This window comes from Arachis ipaensis, chromosome B8 (genome assembly GCF_059453495.1).
Source record: "Arachis ipaensis isolate K30076 ecotype BB chromosome B8, ASM5945349v1, whole genome shotgun sequence".
NCBI classification, from domain to species: Eukaryota; Viridiplantae; Streptophyta; class Magnoliopsida; order Fabales; family Fabaceae; genus Arachis; species Arachis ipaensis.
The window spans coordinates 108,949,420-108,961,422 of record NC_142443.1 but is presented as its reverse complement, the minus strand read 5'-3'; positions in this window follow the sequence as shown (position 1 = coordinate 108,961,422).

Sequence of the window (12,003 nt, the reverse complement as noted above, 5' to 3'; positions counted from 1 at the left end):
TAAGTGATTATTTACCCAAAACTTGCTTATTTCCTAAGAAAGTGCATGAAACTACCCTAAAACAATAAAGAAAATGTCAGTGAAACTGGCCAAAATGCCCTGGCATCACAACACCAAACTTAAAGCTTGCTTGTCCCTAAGCAAGTACTGGAACAAGAGAATGATGAATGAAATGACAAGAGAAATGAATCATTATTGTGGAAGTCATGTCCTTGGTTTTATGGGGTTTCATGCATAGCAACTTAGTTTCATTCCTTTAGTGGCTTTCAGACCTTTACCATGCCCTGGAATACTCACTTGATTGCACCCTATGAGACTTTTATTTATTGATCCTTTTTTTCTTTTCAGGGTTTGATTGTGTTCTTTAGACTAGGTGCTTTGTAAGGAGGCGACTCTTTAAGATAAGCTTTCAGCCAGCACTCCCGAACCAGTTGGTCCAAGATGCTGGGTGTTAAGACACCCCTAAGGACTTACTCCCTCAAGTCTCTTTCCCCCATACATTCACACCACAGGCACATGGTTTGTTATTTTTATTCTTGAGACCTTGGTGTCTAGCACCTCTTTGGGTTACTAAGTGCTCTGTAGCAAGGGTTACTCTTGATAGTGGACTTTCAGCTGATAATCCCGGGTTAGTTAACCCAAGTTACCAAGTGATTAGGCACCCCTGAGAGCTTATTCATCCAAGTATATCCCTTGCACAGGAGCATCACAGACACATAACTTAAGATTCAACCCTTGGTGCCTAGCCTTATTTCTTACTCTTTTTCTTTATTTCTCAACTTTCATTTTTCTTTCCCCTTTTCTTATTAGGATCTTTTTATGTAGCTAGTCTCATGGACTGTGTTTCAAGCATATGATTCAGGACAGATAGTTGTCTTCCTACCTTATTGGTGAACTAACTTAGCTAATCTATTACCATACCACAAGTTTAAGAACTTACTGATGCCAGGGCATCTTGGCTAGTTTTACTAGCCATTTTTTGTATGCTTTCGGTTGGTTTCATGCATTTTCTTAGGAAATAAGCAAGTATTTGGTTGAAAATGTATTCATACCATGATTCAAGCAAACATTGTGAATTTTGAATGATTTCATGAGAATTATGCATGAATTGAATGATAAAATGGATGATGCATGATCTCATGATTAAGAGCAAGACTTTGATGTACTTTGTTTAATTGATTTCAGGTAACAAGAAGCATAGAAGAGCCACGTTAGTGGCTACGTTAGTGCCACTAACGTGGCCATTAAAGTGGAAGAAAGGAAAGCTTGGAAAGTTAGTGAGAACGTTAACGCCACTAACGTTAGCGAAGGGCAAGAAGACCCATGTTAGCGACCCCGTTAGCTCCACTAACGTGGAAGAAAAGAGAAGCCCCAACATTAGTGAGAAAGTTAATGGCATTAACTTTGAAGAAGGAGCAGCGTTATTGGCAAAAGTGAGTACCAATAACGCTAGCGAAGCAAAAGAAGACCCACGTTAGCTTCCACGTTAGTTACATTAACGTGGGAACTAACGTGGAAGGCAAGGGAAGCGCCAACGTTAGTGGAAAAAGTGAGTGCCACTAATATTTGCGAAGCAAAAGAAGACCCACGTTAATGGCCGCGTTAGTTACACTAACATGGACATTAACGTGGGCACAAGTCTCACCTGGCAGCCTGACCATGCCTTCTTCAAACAAGAATAACTTGAGCCACAAAGCTCCAAATGAGGTTATTCTAATGGCATTGGAAAGTAGGATTCCAGATCTTTCCAAGAATATATGGCACTACATGGTGGACACTGAATTTGAGGGAGAAAACCTTCCCCGAAAGTGCAAAGATGAACATGATATCAACCTGTAGTAAGGCCAGCTGACCTCTTCACCTTCCAAGAAGTGTAACTCGAGTTGTAGAGCTCCAAATGATGCGCTTTCAAAGGCGTTGGAAAGTAGACATCCAGGGATTTCCAACAATATATAATAGTATGGGGTGGATATTAAGTTTGAGCTCCAGAACCTGGCAATATTAAGCCCCTGATCGCTAACGTTATTGTGACTCACTTTTTCCAGTAACGCTAGCGACTATGCCAGCGACCTTGTTCACTTCAAAGAAGCATAACTTGAGTTACAGAGGACCAATTGAAGTGATTCTAGTTGCATTAGGAAGCTGATATTCAGAGCTTTCCAACGATATATAATACTCTATAGTGGGCATGAAATTAGAGCACAAACCAGAGGTATCTTTTAAGCCCCAAAAACACCAACTGGGTAGCAAGTGTGACGTTAGCCACACTAACTTCAGCACTAACGCCACACTTGTAGTGTTAGTGTGGCTAATGTTAGCACTGACATTAGCACCTGGACCTCAACTTGATTCACTTACAAGGACCACCCAACCTCAAGGAAGCAAGCCCACAAGTGTTAACCAATCAAGGCCACAAGAAGCATCTAGAATAGAAATTTTCATTTAATTGTAATTTGCTTTTAATTTTAGTTCATTTTGTAATTTAGGAGAGCCTATATAAAGGCCTTAGTTTTTACATTTAAGACATTCGGGAATGGGGGATTGAAGAGGGGTCTTCGAACTCCCTCCCCTTACACACTTTTCCTTTTCTTTCGTTTTCTTTGTACTTTTCATTTATAAATTTTGAAGTTTCAGTTTTAGTTTCAATCTTCATCTTTACTTTTCTGCACTTTCTTTCTTTTCTATTTTGATAGAGCAATGATCAACTAACTCTTTTCATTGGGTTAAAGAGCTCTATTGTGATTCAATGGATCAATTGTAGTTCTTATTCTTTTTCTTCTTTCTTTTCTCTTGATTTTACTAGAGAGCTTTCAATCTTCATCCAATTGGGTAATTGTCTCGGAAGAGAAATTGCTCATACTTGGATTTCCTCTGAACCTTGGAAGAGGAACAAGGAAATCATGCTAGAAATGCTCTCTCACATTGGATTAGATTGGGGGTTGGATGGATATTGTGACATTTAATCTTACCAATACTTTGATCTATGAATGTGTGTGGTATAATCAGTGACCAAACTTCATCTCTTCCCATGAGCAATTAAATCAAGGAATTGGGAAATTGTTCAAGCTTAGAGAGATTGGATTGCCAAGGAATTGGGATCCAATCACTTAAGATTGCCAAGGAGATCAATGAATGCATTGATTGAGGAAGAGATGATAATGAACTTGATCCGGAGGATTGCAATATCTCTTGATCCCAATGTTCATTTTATTTTTAGTTCTTACATTTATTTTCCTTGCCATTTTACTTTTCTGCACTTTATTGCTTTTCCTTTCTTTTCTGTCAATTTACAATTCCTGCTGCTCATCATCCAAATCTGAACCGTCTGACTAGGATAATCAATTAACCATTGATTGCTTAATCCGTTAATCTCTGTGGGATTTGACCTCACTCTTTTGTGAGTTATTACTTGATGACAATTCGGTATACTTGCCGAGGGAAATTGTTGAGAGATAAGTTTCCGTGCATCAAGTTTATGGCACCGTTGCCGGGGATTAATTGTGATTAAGAAACTACCGGTTGATTGATTTACTAGATTAGACACTTTTCTTTTGTCTTTGTTTTCTTTTGTTTCTTTATTTTCTTTTGCTCTCTAACTGTTTGTGATATTGCCTCACTAAGAATCCCTCATTTATTACAATGGAGATTCTGATTTCTTTTGGTGATTATTGTTTGAGACAGAGCTTTTTGCAGGAAAGAAAGCAGCATCCATCATATTTTAGTCAATCAAATTTCATGGGAAACTCTCCACCACCACATAATGATTCACTTTACTATGCTCATGGTGGGTGGGAGTATCAAGAACATGAAATGGGATACTCTCCAGAGCCACAAAATGGTCCATATTTTGGTGAAATTGATCACTACTCAAGTTGTGGCTGGGAAGATCAAAATCAAAGATATTTCACTCATTCATACCCCATTCATTAAGAGCCATCACCTCTCAATTATCCAACCTCACCTCCAAGTTTTACATGCCTAAATTCTTCATCACTTGAGTATACCTCAGCACAAAATTCTGTCCCAAATCCATACAATTCATTTCACCATCCACAAAACTCAATCCACTACCCACAAGAGTCGTACCACTTTCAGAACGCACAACCACAAAACAACCAATTCTATTCACAAGCCAACCCCGACCAACCATTACAACCTACCCAACCTCCTTTAGATAGACTTGCTAGGATGGAACTCATCATTGAAGAACTCAAAAAAAGTAGAGAAGAAGAGAGACTCGCTAGGATAGAACTCCTCCTTGAAGAAATGATAAAGACAAACGAAGAGGAGAAAACAGCAAAAAGAGACCATGAAGAAAATTAAGACAGAATGCATAACTCTATTCTGAAGAACAATTCATTGAAGAGCTGAGATCACAAAGAGAGACCACTTCACTCTCTCCAAAAATAGAGGAGTTCATTCAAAGGTCAAGAACAAGGGAGGAATCAGAAGAACAAGAAAAAGAGGCAGCCATACCAAGTGAGATTCATATGAAGAAGGAGGAGGTTGTGAGAGTATATAAGCCCAAAGCTCCATACCCACAGAGGCTACTAAGGGTGACAAAGGAACGTGCAAACTCACTCCCAAAAGGCTCAATGCAACATCATGCAGAAGAAAGAGAGAAAGTCAATCAAGGGAGTCCACACTACTCCAATAAAACAGAGAGTTGCATAAAGGATGAGTTCATTGAACCACCAATTCAAGAAGCTCTTGATGAAGAGGATGCCCCAACCATCATACAACACCCAAGTACTGAAATCAAGGTGGTGAAGGCAATCAACATGAGCACTAAAAAGAGGATGGTGACCAAGAAAAGAAGGACAATATCCATGAAGAAGAAAAGGTCAACCAAAAGCCATCCCACCCCTACCCCGACAAGCAAGTTTACTCAAGCTAACAACAAAAGAAAGCTTGCTAGGGAAAGGCACTCAAAACAAGGGGCATTAACTGGCTCCTCTTTCCTCTTGAGGTCATTCCTCTTAACAAACTGGAAAAAGAGGAAGAAATTCATGAATAACATGTCAAGCTAATGACATTAAAAGAGCGCTTGTTGGGAGGCAACCCAACCGTAGGTAACATTTTCTTTCCTTGCTTAGTTTACTTTTAATAATTTGACATATGATTGCATTCTAAGTTTGGTGTTGCCATGCAACAATTTGATTTTCAATCTTCACTGGGTGCTTGCAACATTCTAAATTGAGAGTGTCACACTAAGTTTGGTGTTGCCACTTATCTTTCATGCAAGGTACCAAGCACACCACTTATTAATGCAATCAAAATGTCTCTGTTTGTATCTCTTGTGCCTTTATTGTGATCCTTAATCTTGCTTGCTGAAACACATGCATACTCACACTTCATTCTAAGACATTCATGATCCATCATACCCCATCACCACTGTTTTACTTGTTGCTTGAGGATAAGCAATCATTCTAAGTTTGGTGTGGGAAGGGGAAGAATAGGAAGAAAAGGACAACAACAATGAAGATAAACTACAAGGTGGTAAAGTTCCTTTTTCCTCTTACTTATTTCCAGCACTTTAAATTGCATGATTGTCTTCTATTTATGCATGTGTGATTACTCCTTGTGAATAAGCATAATTTGATATTTGATTTGTAACATGTTGCTATGATATCATGATTATCATCTTGAATTTTACTTGCACCCAATATCTTTAAGACTGCAACAAAGAAATCATTCTTTTGAAAGGAAAATGTTGAAGAATTTTATAAATCTTGGGGCAAGCAAAAGATTAAGAGGAGTGGAGGTTCTGATTGTATGATTGTGTATTGAGGTTGTATGTTTGTGAAAACTTTCATGGAGCTCATAGATAGGAATTGAAATTTAGAGAAGTATTATGGAATTTCTCAAACATCTATTGATCCAAGAAGCAGTAACAAAAAGAAAACAAAAGAAAAAGAAAAACAAAGAACAAGCCTGGTGCACGAAATTGTGATGTCCAGGCTCGAACAATCCCTGGCAACGTGAGCAACTTGGTACGCGTAATCATGATTACACTTTAATTATGTAAAATTCATGGCTCTTTCTTTCCCTGGCAATAGCGCCAAGAACATGGTGCCAATACCATGGTTCACAACTTCGATACAACTAACCAGCAAGTGCACTGGGTCGTCCAAGTAATACCTTACGTGAGTAAGGGTCGAATCCCACGGAGATTGTTGGTATGAAGCAAGCTATGGTCACCTTGTAAATCTCAGTCAGGCGGATATAAAATAATTATGGAGTTTTCGAATAATAAATAATAGAATAGGGATAGAGGTACTTATGTAAATCATTGGTAGGAATTTCAGATAAGCGAATGGAGATGCTTTTCGTTCCTCTGGACTTCTGCTTTCCTGCTATCTTCATCCAATCAGTCTTACTCCTTTCCATGGCTGGCTTTATGTGATACATCACCACTGTCAATGGCTACTTTCGGTCATCTCTCGGGAAAATGATCCAATGCCCTGTCACGGCACGGCTAATCGTCTGGAGGCATCACCCTTGTCAATGGCTTCATCTTATCCTCTCAGTGAATAATATGCTCACGCACCCTGTCATGGCACGACTATTCATCTGTCGGTTCTCGATCATGCTGGAATAGGATTTACTATCCTTTTGCGTCTGTCACTAACGCCCTGCAATCGCGAGTTATGAGCTCGTCACAGTCATTCAATCATTGAATCCTACTCGGAATACCACAGACAAGGTTTAGACCTTCCGGATTCTCTTGAATGCCGCCATCATTCTAGCTTACGCCACGAAGATTCTGGTTGGGAGATCTAAGAGATATTCATTCTAGCTTATTTCATGTAGAACGGAAGTGTTTGTCAGGCACGTGTTCTTAGGGGAGAAGGATGATGAGCGTCACACATAATCATCACCTTCATCACGTTCTTAGGTGCGAATGGATATCTTAGAAGCGAAATAAGAAGAATTGAATAGAAAACAGTAGTACTTTGCATTAATCTTTGAGGAACAGCAGAGCTCCACACCTTAATCTATGGAGTGTAGAAACTCTACCAATAAAAATACATAAGTGAAGGTCCAGGCATGGCCGAGATGGCCAGCCCCCAAAACGTGATCAAAGGATCATAAGGTAATCCAAAGATGTCTAATACAATAGTAAAAGGTCCTATTTATAATAAACTAGCTACTAGGGTTTACATGAGTAAGTAATTGATGCATAAATCCACTTCCGGGGCCCACTTGGTGTGTGCTTGGGCTGGGCTTTGAGTGTTACACGTGTAGAGGTCCTCCTTGGAGTTGAACGCCAGCTTTAGTGCCAGTTTGGGCGTTCAACTCTGGTTTTGGCTCCTTTTCTGGCGCTGGACGCCAGATTTGGGTAGAAAGCTGGCGTTGAACGCCAGTTTATGTCCTCTATTCTTGGCCAAAGTATGGACTATTATATATTTCTGGAAAGCCCTGGATGTCTACTTTCCAACACAATTGGAAGCGCGCGATTTTGAGTTCTGTAACTCCAGAAAATCCACTTTGAGTGCAGGGAGGTCAGAATCCAACAGCATCAGCAGTCCTTCTTCAACCTCTAAATCTGATTTCTGCTCAAGTCCCTCAATTTCAGCCAGAAAATACCTGAAATCACAGAAAAACACACAAACTCATAGTAAAGTCCAGAAATGTGAATTTAACATAAAAACTAATGAAAACATCCCTAAAAGTAACTAGATCCTACTAAAAACATACTAAAAACAATGTCAAAAAGCGTATAAATTATCCGCTCATCACAACACCAAACTTAAATTGTTGCTTGTCCCCAAGCAACTGAAAATTAAATAGGATAAAAAGAAGAGAATATACTATAAATTCCAAACTATCAATGAAACATAGCTTCAATCATATGAGCGGGACTTATAGCTTTTTGCCTCTTGAATAGTTTTGGCATCTCACTTTATCCATTGAGGTTCAGAATGATTGGCATCTATAGGAACTTCAGATTTCGAATAGTGTTATTGACTCTCCTAGTTCAGTATGATGATTCTTGAACACAGCTTCTTTATGAGTCTTGGCCGTGGCCCTAAGCACTTTGTTTTCCAGTATTACCACCGGATACATAAATGCCACAGACACATAATTGGGTGAACCTTTTCAGATTGTGACTCAGCTTTGCTAAAGTCCCCAATTAGAGGTGTCCAGGGTTCTTAAGCACACTCTTTTTTTTTTGCTTTGGATCTTGACTTTAACCGCTCAGTCTCAATTTTTCACTTGACACCTACACGCCACAAGCACATGGTTAGGGACAGCTTGGTTTAGCCGCTTAGACCAGGATTTTATTCCTTTAGGCCCTCCTATCCACTGACGCTCAAAGCCTTGGGATCCTTTTTATTTGCCCTTGCCTTTTGGTTTTAAGGGTTATTGGCTTTTTGCTCTTGCCTCTTGGTTTTAAGAGCTTTTGGCTTTTTCTGCTTGCTTTTTTTTCTAATATTTTTTTTCGCCTATTTTTTTTCTGCAAGCTTTGTTCTTTGTTGCTTTTTCTTGCTTCAAGAATCATTTTTATGATTTTTCAGATTATCAAATAATATGTCTCCTAGTCATCATTCTTTCAAGAGCCAACATATTTAACATTCTTAAACAACAACTTCAAAAGATATATGCACTGTTCAAGCATACATTCAGAAAATAAGAAGCATTGTCACCACATCAATATAATTAAACTAAGTTCAAAGATAAATTCGAAACTCATGTACTTCTTGTTCTTTTGAATTAAAACATTTTTCATTTAAGAGAGGTGATGGATTCCTAGGACATTCATAACTTTAAGACATAGTTACTTACTACTAATGATCATGTAATGAAGACACAAACATAGATAAGCACACAACATAGAAAACAAAAAACAGAGAAAGTAAGAACAAGGAATGAATCCACCTTAGTGATGGTGGCGTTTCCTTCTTGAGGAACCAATGATGTCCTTGAGCTCTTCTATGTCTCTTCCTTGTCTTTGTTGCTCCTCCCTCATTGCTTTTTGATCTTCTCTAATTTCATGAAGCATGATGGAGTGCTCTTGATGTTCCACCCTTAGTTGTCCCATATTGGAACTCAATTCTTCTAGGGAGGTGTTGATTTGCTCCCAATAGTTTTGTGGAGAAAAGTGCATTTGAGGCATCTCAGGGATCTCATGGTAATGAGCTTCTTATGCCTCTTGAGTTCCATGAGTGGGCTCTCTTGCTTGCTCCATCTTTTTCTTGGTGATGGGCTTGTCCTCTTTGATGAGGATATCTTCTTCTATGTCAATCCCAGCCGAATTGCATAGGTGGCAAATGAGGTGAGGAAAGGCTAACCTTGCCATAGTGGAAGACTTGTCAGCCACCTTGTAGAGTTCTTAAGGTATAATCTCATGAACTTCCACCTCTTCTCCAATCATGATGCTGTGAATCATGATGGCCCGGTCTATAGTAACTTCTGACCGGTTGCTAGTGGGAATGATTGAGCATTGAATAAACTCCAACCATCCTCTAGCTATAGGCTTGAGGTCCAATCTTCTCAGTTGAACCGGCTTGCCTTTGGAGTCAATCTTCCATTGAGCTCCTTCTACACATATGTCCATAAGGACTTGGTCCAACCTTTGATCAAAGTTGACTCTCCTTGTGTAGGGGCGTGCGTTCTCTTCCTGATATGGCAAGTTGAAAGCCAACCTCACATTTTCCGGACTAAAATCTAAGTATTTCCCCCGAACCATTGTAACATAGTTCTTTGGATCCGGGTTCTTACTTTGATCATGGTTCTTGGTGATCCATGCATTGGCATAGAACTCTTGAACCATTAGGATGCCAACTTGTTGGATGGGATTTGTTAGAACTTCCCAACCTCTTCTTTGAATTTCATGTCGGATCTCCGGATACTCATTTCTTTTGAGTTTAAAAGGGACCTCAGGGATCACCTTCTTCTTGGCCACAACATCATAGAAGTGGTCTTGATGGGCTTTGGAGATGAACCTTTCCATCTCCCATGACTCGGATGTGGAAGCTTTTGTCTTCCCTTTCCCTCTTCTAGAGGATTCTCCGGTCTTAGATTCCATCAATGGTAATGGAAAAACAAAAAAGCTATGCTTTTACCACACCAAACTTAGAATATTTCTCGCCCTCGAGCAATAAACAAAAGAATAGAAGAAGAAGAAGAAATATGGAGAGGGAGAGGGAGATGTGGTTTCGGCCAAGAAGGGTGTAGAGGGGTGTGTTGTGTGAATTTGATGAAGAATGGAGGGCTTTATATAGGGAAGGGAGGGGGGTTAAGGTTCGGCCATATGGGTGGGAAATTGGTTTTGAATTTTGAAGGTAGGTGGAGTTTATGAGGTAGGTTTATGGGGAAGAGTGGATGGATGTGAGTGGTGAAGAGGTGATGGGGAAGAGAGATTGAGGTGATTGGTGAAGGGTTTTTGGAGAAGAGTGTTTATGGGGTTGTGTGAAAGAGAGTGGTGAGAAGAAGTGAGTGGAGGTAGGTGGGGATCCTGTGGGGTCCACAGATCCTGAGTGGATCCTGTGGGGTCCACAGATCCTGAGTGGATCCTGTGGGGTCCACAGATCCTGAGGTGTTCAATGAATTACATCCCTGCACCCATTAGGCATGTAAAAATGCCCTTGTACACAACTCTGGGCGTTCAGCGCCAGGTTAGTGGCCATTTTGGGCGTTCAGCGCCCATTTGTGTGCCATTTCTGGCGTTGAACGCCAGAACCATGCCTGTTCTGGCGTTCAGCGCCCAGAAGCTGCCCATTTTGGGCGTTCAGCGCCAGAATCATGCTCTGTTCTGGCGCTGAACGCCAGACAGATGCTCCTCCAGGGTGTAATTTTTCTTCTGCTGTTTTTGATTCCGTTTTCAATTTTTCTATTTATTTTGTGACTCTACATGATCATGAACCTAAGAAAACATGAAAAACAATAAAAATAAGAATTAGATAAACATTGGGTTGCCTCCCAACAAGCGCTTCTTTAATGTCAATAGCTTGACAGTGGGCTCTCATGGAGCCTCACAGATGTGCAGAGCTTTGTTGAGACTCTCCAACACCAAACTTAGAGTTTGGATATGGGAGTTCAACACCAAACTTAGAGTTTGGTTGTGGCCTCCCAACACCAAACTTAGAGTTTGACTGTGGGGGCTCTGGTTGACTCTGCTTGGAGAGAAGCTTTTTCTGCTTCCTCTCCATGGTTGCAGAGGGAGATCCTTGAGTTTTAAACACAAGGGAGTCCTCATTCCATTGAAGGACTATTTCACCTCTGTCAACATCAATCACAGCTCTTGCTGTGGCCAGGAAAGGTCTTCCTAGGATGATAGATTCATCCTCTTCCTTTCCAGTATCCAGGACTATGAAATCAGTAGGTATGTAAAGGCCCTCAACCTTTACTAATACATCTTCTACTTGTCCATAAGCCTGTTTTCTTGAGCTGTCTGCCATCTCTAGTGAGATTTTAGCAGCTTGCACCCCATAGATTCCCAGTTTCTCTATTACAGAGAGGGGCATGAGGTTTATTCCTGAACCAAGGTCACACAGAGCCTTAAAGATCATGGTGCCTATGGTACAGGGTATTATGAACTTTCCAGGATCCTGTCTCTTCTGAGGTAATATCAGTTGATCCGGATCACTTAGTTCATTGATGAACAAGGGAGGTTCAACTTCCCAAGTATCAATGCCAAATAATTTGGCATTCAGCTTCATGATTGCACCAAGAAACTTGGCAGTTTGCTCTTCAGTAACATTCTCATTCTCTTCTGAAGAGGAATACTCATCAGAGCTCATGATGGGCATAAGGAGGTTCAATGGGATCTCTATGGTCTCTAGATGAGCCTCAGAGTCCTTGAGTTCCTCAGAGGGAAGCTCTTTATTGACCACTGGACATCCCAGGAGGTCTTCCTCCTTGGGATTCACGTCCTCTCCTCTCCTCACAGGTTCGGCCATGATGCTTATGTCAATGGCCTTGCACTCTCCTTTTGGATTCTCTTCTGTATTGCTTGGGAGAGTACTAGGAGGGATTTCAGTGATCCTTTTACTCAGC